The sequence below is a fragment of the Cyprinus carpio genome, chromosome B16 (genome assembly GCF_018340385.1).
Source record: "Cyprinus carpio isolate SPL01 chromosome B16, ASM1834038v1, whole genome shotgun sequence".
In the NCBI taxonomy this organism is placed as follows: domain Eukaryota; kingdom Metazoa; phylum Chordata; class Actinopteri; order Cypriniformes; family Cyprinidae; genus Cyprinus; species Cyprinus carpio.
In genome coordinates, this window is record NC_056612.1 from 25120735 (window position 1) to 25130302 (window position 9568).

The 9568-nt window shown below is 32.3% G+C and overlaps 2 long non-coding RNA genes across 2 annotated transcripts; both read right to left on the reverse strand.

Moving 5' to 3' along the window:
- Positions 1–1576: 1576 nt before the first annotated feature.
- LOC109045090 lies at positions 1577–2969 on the reverse strand. Its single transcript, XR_002010341.2, has 4 exons — positions 2851–2969; positions 2415–2513; positions 2251–2314; positions 1577–2062 (listed from the first exon to the last, which is right to left on the reverse strand). It is a non-coding gene; the product is annotated as an uncharacterized LOC109045090 (long non-coding RNA).
- A 1634-nt stretch (positions 2970–4603) lies between these two features.
- On the reverse strand, positions 4604–6763 carry LOC109045091. The gene is made up of 4 exons (XR_002010342.2): positions 6727–6763; positions 6298–6384; positions 5219–5294; positions 4604–5110 (listed from the first exon to the last, which is right to left on the reverse strand). It is a non-coding gene; the product is annotated as an uncharacterized LOC109045091 (long non-coding RNA).
- Positions 6764–9568: the final 2805 nt, after the last annotated feature.

Below are 9568 nucleotides of genomic sequence, written 5' to 3' on the forward strand. Positions count from 1 at the left end.
TCAGCATACATCATCTCACTGATGACTGACACTTTCCTTTCACTATCAACTTTTATATTTCATATTTTATTTTTATTTTTTTTAAGAACTATATATAGTTTTATCTGGTTTTGAAATCAACTTGGCTATTAAAGTTTTATAAGTCTCCAGAAATAAAATCACTGATTAGATGTAAATATATTTATTTTGAAATGTGATTTTGAATCAGTGAACTGCTTTCATTTTTACAACTTGTTTGCAGATACCACAAAAATAAAATGAAATAGAAATAAGAACTAATTTTCTGTGATTTGTCTTATAAAACAACACTTATTTTCTTGTAATTTTCAAATATGGTAATTAAATTAAAATATTTAATGGTAAACATGTTGAAGATCAACACACAAACTGACAATTCATAAAGCTATCATATTCTTACACTCTAAAAAAACAAACTCAAAGAAAACAATTACAAAATATTTCTTAGGCCATTAAATATGTGTGTGTGTGTGTGTGTGTGGGGGGGGGTTGCTTTTTACTCTTTGTTTTTTTTTTTTTTTTTTGGCTAATGTTGGAGGCTCCTTCTTAGAGGACAATATTTATATCCCAAAATCTACTAAATTGTCTAATGATTTGATAAAGTACCCACAACGGTTGATTCTGCACCTATTTGGCAGGTCAGTTGGTGTTATTTTCAAACTAATGATGCTGGAATTATGTGCTGTTCTGGATTAAAAGCCTGAAAATGACAAGAAAAAGAGCAGTTGTGCCAGAGTTTGGTTTTCTGAACATATCTTAGAATGTTAAACTGTCAGTTCAGTCAAGAGAGTGAATGCATAAAAAGGACATGTATGAACCAGTAAATAAACTACATAAAATAATTTCTAATGATCTGCATGAATTTGAATCTAATCACAGACACTGGCCATTTTTAACATGCCATAGAAAAGTTTTACTTGCCTAGTCATTTTATTTTTATTTAATCATAAGCATTGATATATCACAGATTTGTTAATCATAAACTAAACCATTGTGTAACTGAGACAGTATTGACTGTCTTTAGCAGAGCATCTGCAACTGTTCAGTTTTCTTTAATCTTGAAAACTTGAATCAGATGTGAATATGATTGATGTGAGCTAATCACCAAGCACTATCAGTAAAACAGAAAGGAAAAGCAACAAAATAGATTACAGAGAAACATGACTGATATTAGATTACTGTCAGACAGTATTGTTCTTTGACAATAGCATTCATTTGACACAACAACACAGGCAGAAAGATGTTATAATAACACCACAAGAACACTTGGAATGTCCGAAGTTGTTATCTATAGATGTCCTGTGGTTTCAGAATCTAATTTGTGTTAGAAGTATTGTTATTTTCTTTTCTTTTCTTTTCTTTTCTTTTATTTTCTTTTATTTTATTTTATTATCCAAATTTCTCTCAGGGGTCTTTTATACACAAGAATGTAATTACTGAATCATATTTGTAGTTCTCTCTATGATACAGGAAGAGTTCATCATGCATGTAACAGAAGCTTATGACTGTAATGTCTCTGTATTAGTTGGATTTATTTAAAATGGAACATAGAAGTGAGTCTTGATGTTAAAATGGCTCTGTTATACCAATAATATAACATTATTTATTATGCCACCATGGACACATTTCACACATATTAACAGGTCAGTTTACATGTCACAGCATTTGTCAAGAGGATGTTTGGCAATACATACAAACACGCTACTGTGTTTAAAGACCATTTATTGATTTTCACCTCTGATTAATGACAAAAAAATCTAAATCACTGAGGGCAAACAGAAACCCAAAAAGAAAAAGAAAGCAGACTGAAAGAATCAACATTTATTAAGCAATAATTCAGGCATGATTGCTGAATGATTGAAAAATCTTTATGAGATGATTAACATTTGACTTCTTCAGCATACAAAACATTGCCATTCTTATAGACAACTGTTTGTTTGCGAGCACCATTTCCTGTATCAGGCAATTAGCGAGTAAACTTGACTTTAGTTTCATAGGAATGCATGCTGTCTTGGAATGGGGTTGGTGGGACCATCATATTCATCTGAAAGAACAAAACAAGGAGGTTAGTTATAATCATCTACTTGTTTCAGCATACTGATTATTCATATGGCATTACTGGGTTGTGGTCATATATAAAGTAGAAGTGACATCTCTCAGTTACAGAATATTAACACAAGGGCTATTATTCTTCATAAAGAAAATATTTCAGAGTGTTTCAGACAACATTACCTGTGGATAAGGCATCCCAGCGTAAGGCATATTACCGTTACAGAAAAATGGCTGTGGTCCGTACCTTTAATTGATAAATGAGTCATGTTAAACATGTGTTTTAATGAAGCTCAGTATATGTAAATTGAATTGTAATGATTTTTAACTAATAAATATATACTAACCCAGAAGGCACCATGTGACCCATAGGATTCATCATCCCCCAAGGGCCAAAGTTCATTGTTGGATATGTTTTGTAGTGGTTTGGTAAGCAGACTTGGCAGCTGAGAAACAGTCGAAGTGATTTCAAATAACTGAACACTTTTCCTGCACTTTATCTACGTTTTAGTTCATTTTTAGGCAGAAATAACAGAATGCAATGTAATGTTGTTTCAATGTATCTTGAGAACACTTAACAAAGTTTAGTACATAAATTCTGCAATAATAAAAGGATTGTTTAGATTGTTTGTTGATTTTAGGATTAAACATAAAATAAATAAAAGACTTAAAAATATATTTATTTTATAGATTATTAAATACAGTGTTTTTATATGACATAAATATATACCAAAATCATGCATTTTATATAAGACCTTTAAACGTAAATTGATATTTCCTTACCAAAGCCTTTGTGCAGTGTTCAAGCAGCTCTTCCAAGCAATGAAAGTGATTCTACTTGAGCACCAGACATCTATAAGCCCAAGGACACAACAACTCCACCCATAAATAGGAACAAATAACAGGTATAGTCCTGAGGCAACCAAGAAAGAAACTGAAAGCAGCTATTATATTTGTTCTCTTTTCTACATTTCTAAGAGCATCAATGAAAATCTGCCTCCTTTGTCAGACAAGATATTTGTTTAAAAACTAAGCACATGGTTTTATGTAATTTTATGCCTTTATTGATAGGACCTTAGAAAGAAGAATTGGACAGTTTAAGGACTACCAAGCAATAGATCTATTTTGGTTAATATTTTATTCAAAATCATATTAATTATGAAAGATCACTATAAGAATGAAACAGTATGCCATGATGTTAAAACCTGTGTAATGAGGCTGAAATGTCTACCAGATTTCAAAGACACAATAAAAATTCTCCATGACAAACTGCAGCTTTTCCAGGGTAGTTCATTCATTTAATGAGCAATGCTGCTTTCTCAAGTTTTGCTTTCTGCAAAAATTGCAGTTAATAAGCTAATTGCAACAGTTTATTGACAAAAGAAACAGAATGACTGAAAATACACGACATATCAAAATAGAGAGGGCTGTTGGTCTTTTGTCAAATTCCTTCAAAATTGTTCAAATTCTTTGCTAGTTTTCATGCTAGTTTACGTGAGACATCTTAGCAACAATTCACTTCACACGTACTCTTGTGTTCATAACATTTCAAGGTTCTTGACAACTTTTGTACCTCTCTTTTGTGTGTGTGTGTGTGTGTGTGTGTGTGTGTGTGTGTGTGTGCATGTATGAAAAATTATATGATCAGCATGTCATGGCAACTTATGTTTTTTAACTTTTGTGTAAATTAAGTTGAAATAACTTGTATAGCCACGTTGCTTATACTTAAACATTTAAGGTAGCAATAAAGTTTCTAGTTGATTTTCAGGTTGATTTTTTTTATTTATTTTTTTTAAGTGAATTTGTTTGATTCCCTCCATAACCTTGCTGTGTGTTTATACACCTTAATAAAATACATATATAAATAAGTAATCAAAGACTCCAACATTCATCCTCTTTCAATATATTGTAACTATAGTATATATATATATATGTGTATATATAGTATATATAGATTCATACATCATATGAAAGCTGAATAAATAAGCTTTCAATTGATGTACAGTTTGTTAGGATAGGGCAATATTTAGCCGAGATACAACTATTTGAAAATCTGGAATCTGAGGGAGCAAAAAAATCTAAATATTGAGAAAATCACCTTTTAATTTGTCCAAATGAAGTCCTTAGCAATGCATATTACTAAACAAAAATTAAGTTTTCATATATTTACGGTAGATAATTTACAAAATATCTTCATGGAACATGCTCTTTACTTAATATCCTAATGATTTTTGGTGTATTTTTGGCTATTGCTACAAATATACCCGTGCTACTTATGACTGATTTTGTGGTCCATGGTCACATATAGTCTACAGGTATGTGTATCCAAGTTAACTGTTGTTATTCTCCTGCATATTCTAGATTATGAGCTATCTGACATGTGTCTGTGTGTGTGAGACAGAGAGATTTCATATAAGCTAAATGGATGTTCAACAATATCAATTAAGGCTAGACGCATGGCTTTTAAATTGGTTTCCTGAAAAGCATGCATCAAGGGAAAGGAATGGAATAAACATTAACCATATGCTGATGAACATTTATTTTTATTGATTAAATCTTTGAGGACAAAAAGCAACCCAACAAGTACTTGATTAATTTCAGTTAATGACTTAACTGAAACTGAAACTGCACAAATGTGAATCTTATACATAATTATAGATTTTAATTTCATACTTTCAACTGATGATTCTGTAGAGATGGGCGAAAGTACAGATCTTTAAATGCGATTATGGTAACTATGCTAGTAATTGGTTAATTTAAAGCCAATAGCAAGTAGAGTAAAAAAAAACAACATTTTGAATAAGCATAGAGATTAAGCAATAATTCATTTATATTTCTGAATGAATTGGTGTTGTGCATTAAAGCTTGAAGAGCCGTATTTTGTTTCTTCAGCAAAGACAATTTGGCCATTCTTTAGGACAATTTTTTGCCTGCGAGGACCGTTTCCTGAATTAGGATAATAGCGAGTCACTTCACCATTTCTTGGAAGAGAAGGTGCACCACCCTTGAAGAAGTTTGATGGAAGGCTCATATCTGTTCACATCTGGGAAAAACAAACAACAAAAAAAAAAACATGGGGAGAACATGTTCAATAGAATTACTAAACATTTTACATGCTCAGTTTATAAAGAAAATATTCAAACAACATTACCTGTGCAAGAGTCATTGCATTTGAAGGTTCATCATCATCATCATCCGAATCATCATTATAGATAGGTCTTCCAAACCTTTTATTTAAATAATAATAAAAATTAATTAAAAATGATAGATGAGTACATCTGATAGACAAATTGATCACTGACATTATTCTATCAAGATTTTGACACATTTACAGTTTTTTTTTTTACAATATTTTTTGCACTAATAACAGAACCTTCATATCATTTTTCAAAACACAAATGCTTGGATAAAATACCACATTAACCAAAGATCTTTTGTTCATTGAATTAAAATCACCAATTAAAAATGACACAACTTAACTATTTCAAAATGCAACTCACGCATTACATATGAATTGAGTGTCTATTCATTTCATTACAATGATCTAACTATCAACTGATACAACTGCTCAAAATGTTACAAAACGGTTGCATTACTCTTGAAGAATAGTTTTTATGGAAAATGATGAACAATATTAAATGTTTAGATTATGAAAGTAAAGAAACTGAGGACTGAGTATGTTCAGATCAGTTTCAAGATGCCGGTTGTTGAGAGAAAAAAAAAAATTCAAAAAGATACTATATCATTGTTATCGGTATTTGTTTTTCCTACAGTAAATTCCTTTTTAGAGGGTGATAGAGCTGGAAGCTGATGAAAACCATTCATATTTTTGGATGAGACAGGCTTTACCCTGGCCATGACATGGAGAAGAAGTTGAGAGCGGCCCAGAATGATGTTCGCTGGGGGGTCCGACCACCCACCACTGAATGTGATTTTGAGGGGACCCCATAGCAAAATCAGTACAATGGGCCCAATGCTTCTGCAAATGCAAGGCCACTTTAAAGATAGGAACGCAATATGCAAAGTTTTGAACATTGGACAGCCTGTGTTACAAATAATGACTGTTTTGAGTTTTGTGTCTGGAGTTTTGAAAAATGACATCAAGGTTCTGAAATTCGGTGACAAAATTAATGCTTGCCCCTTTCAAGTGATTAAAATACTTTTTCATAAAATGGTATGCAATATACCTTTCCAAGTGGTTAACATTTACAGTGGTAGAAATATACCTACCCAAAAGGTACCATTTGGTTATTCGGAGTCATACCCCAGTTATAGTTCATTGTTGGAGATGTTTACTGTGGTAAGCAGATGCTACAACTGTGAGAAACAAGGAAATCATTTCCAAACTGTCTTTGAACACTTTTCCTACACACATCTACTTTGAGTTAACTTTATAATTAGGCAGAACAATAGAATGCAATGTAAATGTTGCTGCTGTGCTTATTATGTTGTGCAAATGTGTCTAGACAAAGTCAATATTAATGCAATATAAGTTTTTTAGTACATATATTACTAAGCAGAGCCATTAAATGCAGAATAATAATTATAAAAATATATTTATTTTTGTAGACACTAATTAGTGTTTTTACAATAGCATAAATATGCACAAAAATATATACTTTATGTAAGATTCATTAAATTAATATGATATTTGCTTACCAAAGTCTTTGTCCAGTTTTCAAGCAGCTCTTCAAAGCAGTGAATAAGATGAATTATCAGAGATCTATTTAAGCCCTTTTATACATCTCCACCCACATATCTACTGACAGGAGCAGTGGGGTAGCTAAGAAAGAAACTGAAAGAAAGAATTAGCTTTGTTCTCTTCTACTGTATATTTTTGAAACATTTCTTCTGTATGGTATTTATACACCAATCTTGTTTGTAAAAAAGTTAGGTCATGTTTTATTTCTGAAGACCAAAGGACGCAAGTTACTGTATGAAAAACAAAAAACAAAACAAAAAAAACGTATTAATATTAATCAAAACCAGTAGTTATTTGCCAAACAATGCAAGAGTTTGTGGTATTAAATTCATTAATTTAATATTGCATTTCAGTACATTTTTTTTTCAATAGACCTCAGTCTAGTCTTAGTTATTGCCACTTATGTAAGGTTATTGCCATGTAAGGTTATTTAGTCAGGTTATTGCCATTTTCATTTTTCACAGGAATGTAAAATGTGGATGTGCGCTCTGTGGATTTTACTGTTGTTTAACAACATACCAATCATTCACCTGAAGACAAAAAAAAAAAAGAAAAAACCTTTTCTAAACACCTGTGGTAGTCAAAATGACGTCTAACTTGACTTGCTCATTTCTTTTAAAAGATGCTCTTGATTACATACTTCGTTGTTCCAGAAGTGTTAATTCCTTTAACAACATCACATTTGGTAACCTGCTCATCCAGTTTTTATTGTGCAGTCACTCAGTCACAACTATGAGAAATAAAAAAACAACAACTTTAAACCCAACACCCCCCCCCCCCCCCCCCCCAAAAAAAAAAAAACCTTTATTGTTGGAAACTAGTTTCAGTAAATCATAAAGTTTACCTAACAGCACTTACTTTATATATAACAAGTACACTGTATAAAAAATTCAGACCTCTCCAACTCAAATTTTTCTATTGACTGATTACATCTAAATTTTTCATTTGGCCTAACTGAATTTGTGTAAATTAGTGATCACATCTAAATGTTTCAATTCAATTAGTGTGAATTTAATTTTATAAATTCAATTAGGCCATTTGAAAAATTTTGATGTAACCAGTCACTAGAAAATTTTGAGTTGGAGAGGTTTTTATTTTTTACAGTGTAACGTGACATCTGTCACATTCTGTTACAAAAAAAAAAAAAAATGGTTGAATCAACCGTCATCATGAAAAAACTATGATAATCAAAACAGAGACGCAGAATGGGGTTTGCAGTATATGCAGAGCAGTTACAGAGATTGGTAGTCTTAACCTATCAACTGTTTTTTTTTTTTTTTTTTTCACTGTAAACCATTAAGTCAATCAACATCTATGTTGTTGCTTTAGAGGGCAAAGTGATTAAACATAATATCATTTCATTATCTCTGTCCTTCAGAAAATAATAGTTACGGTGTTTACTATCTAGAGAAACTGAAGAGATTGTTAACAGAGATGCAAACTTGTTCTGAAAATCAATGTTTTTGTCTTCAAGGGCATGTTTGGAAGTTCAGGGGCCGATTTTGAGTTTAAGAATATATTTTACTCACATTTTCGGTGTAATAATATATACTTCAGCATCAGATTTGTTACATGAATTACCTTTTTGTAGACACCGTTAAGTGGTACCATTTCTAATTGATGACCAATAAACACAAATGATGACCTCATGAGAATACAATGGCATTCATTAATACACATTTTATAAACAGAACTGGATTTATCATTGTTTCTCCTCCTGTTAAGTTTCAGATAGGTGGATCCATAATGGTGTTTTGGTGTGGACTGACCGGAGCAGAGTGGGTGTTTTCATACTACATCTTTCCTATGGAAGTTAAGCTTAGCACTCACGTATTGGATTGTGGGATTAACAAGCCGACCAAAGAAAGTGTGCTGACTCAACTCAGCTGCTCAAAAAACTTATCCAGTTTGTTCTAATGACTCAGTCATACTTATCTTTATGAAAACAAAAAGTACAAAAAAAGCAGTAGGGTGGATTTTATATAAATAGCTAAGGATGGGAAATTTTACTCCGATCATTTGATTCGTGCTGGTTTTGTGGTCCATTAAAGAAGGGAAGATTTAAACACATTGCAGATGTCTAAATGTCAAGACATTAAAGATGTCATATTCTACAATTTCATTACATAGGCAGGTAAGTCATTACATATCTAAGTTGATGTGATGACTTACTGTAACAATTGGGGTGTGTGTGTGTGGGGGTTGATGTAATCTTCACTTCAATAGGGATGACACACAGAACATTTATTACATTAAAAACATCATTAGACTTAGACTTAAAAATCCTGAATTCTTCAGTTGCAACAGCTTGGCCATTTTTCATACACGCTAAAATGTTTGAACACCTCTTCAGCCACCACCAATGTGCAGCATCCACTTGTATGATGCGATGGCAGCCACAACGGGTTACACCCCTACTCTTTACAAGAAGTGCCATGGGATTTTTACTGACCACAGAGAATCAGTACAGGGAGAGCACCCCCTGCTGGCCTCACTAACACCTCTTCCAGCAGCAATCTAGTTTTCCCAGGAGGTCTCCCATCCAGGTACTGACCAGGCTTAGCTTCAGTGGGCAACCAGTCTTGGGCTGCCAGGTGATATATGGTATGTGATATGTGGGTGTACACAGTAGATACCTATTTAAGTCCTCTGAGTAAAACAAGGCATTACATATTGGATTTAATGTGATGATTTGAAGATTGGGAAAACTATTAGTGATAACAAAGTAAAGTGTAGTGCAAATAGACAGTATAATTTGATTTATATTAGAAAATAATTCATCATAATTTAATGAACGTC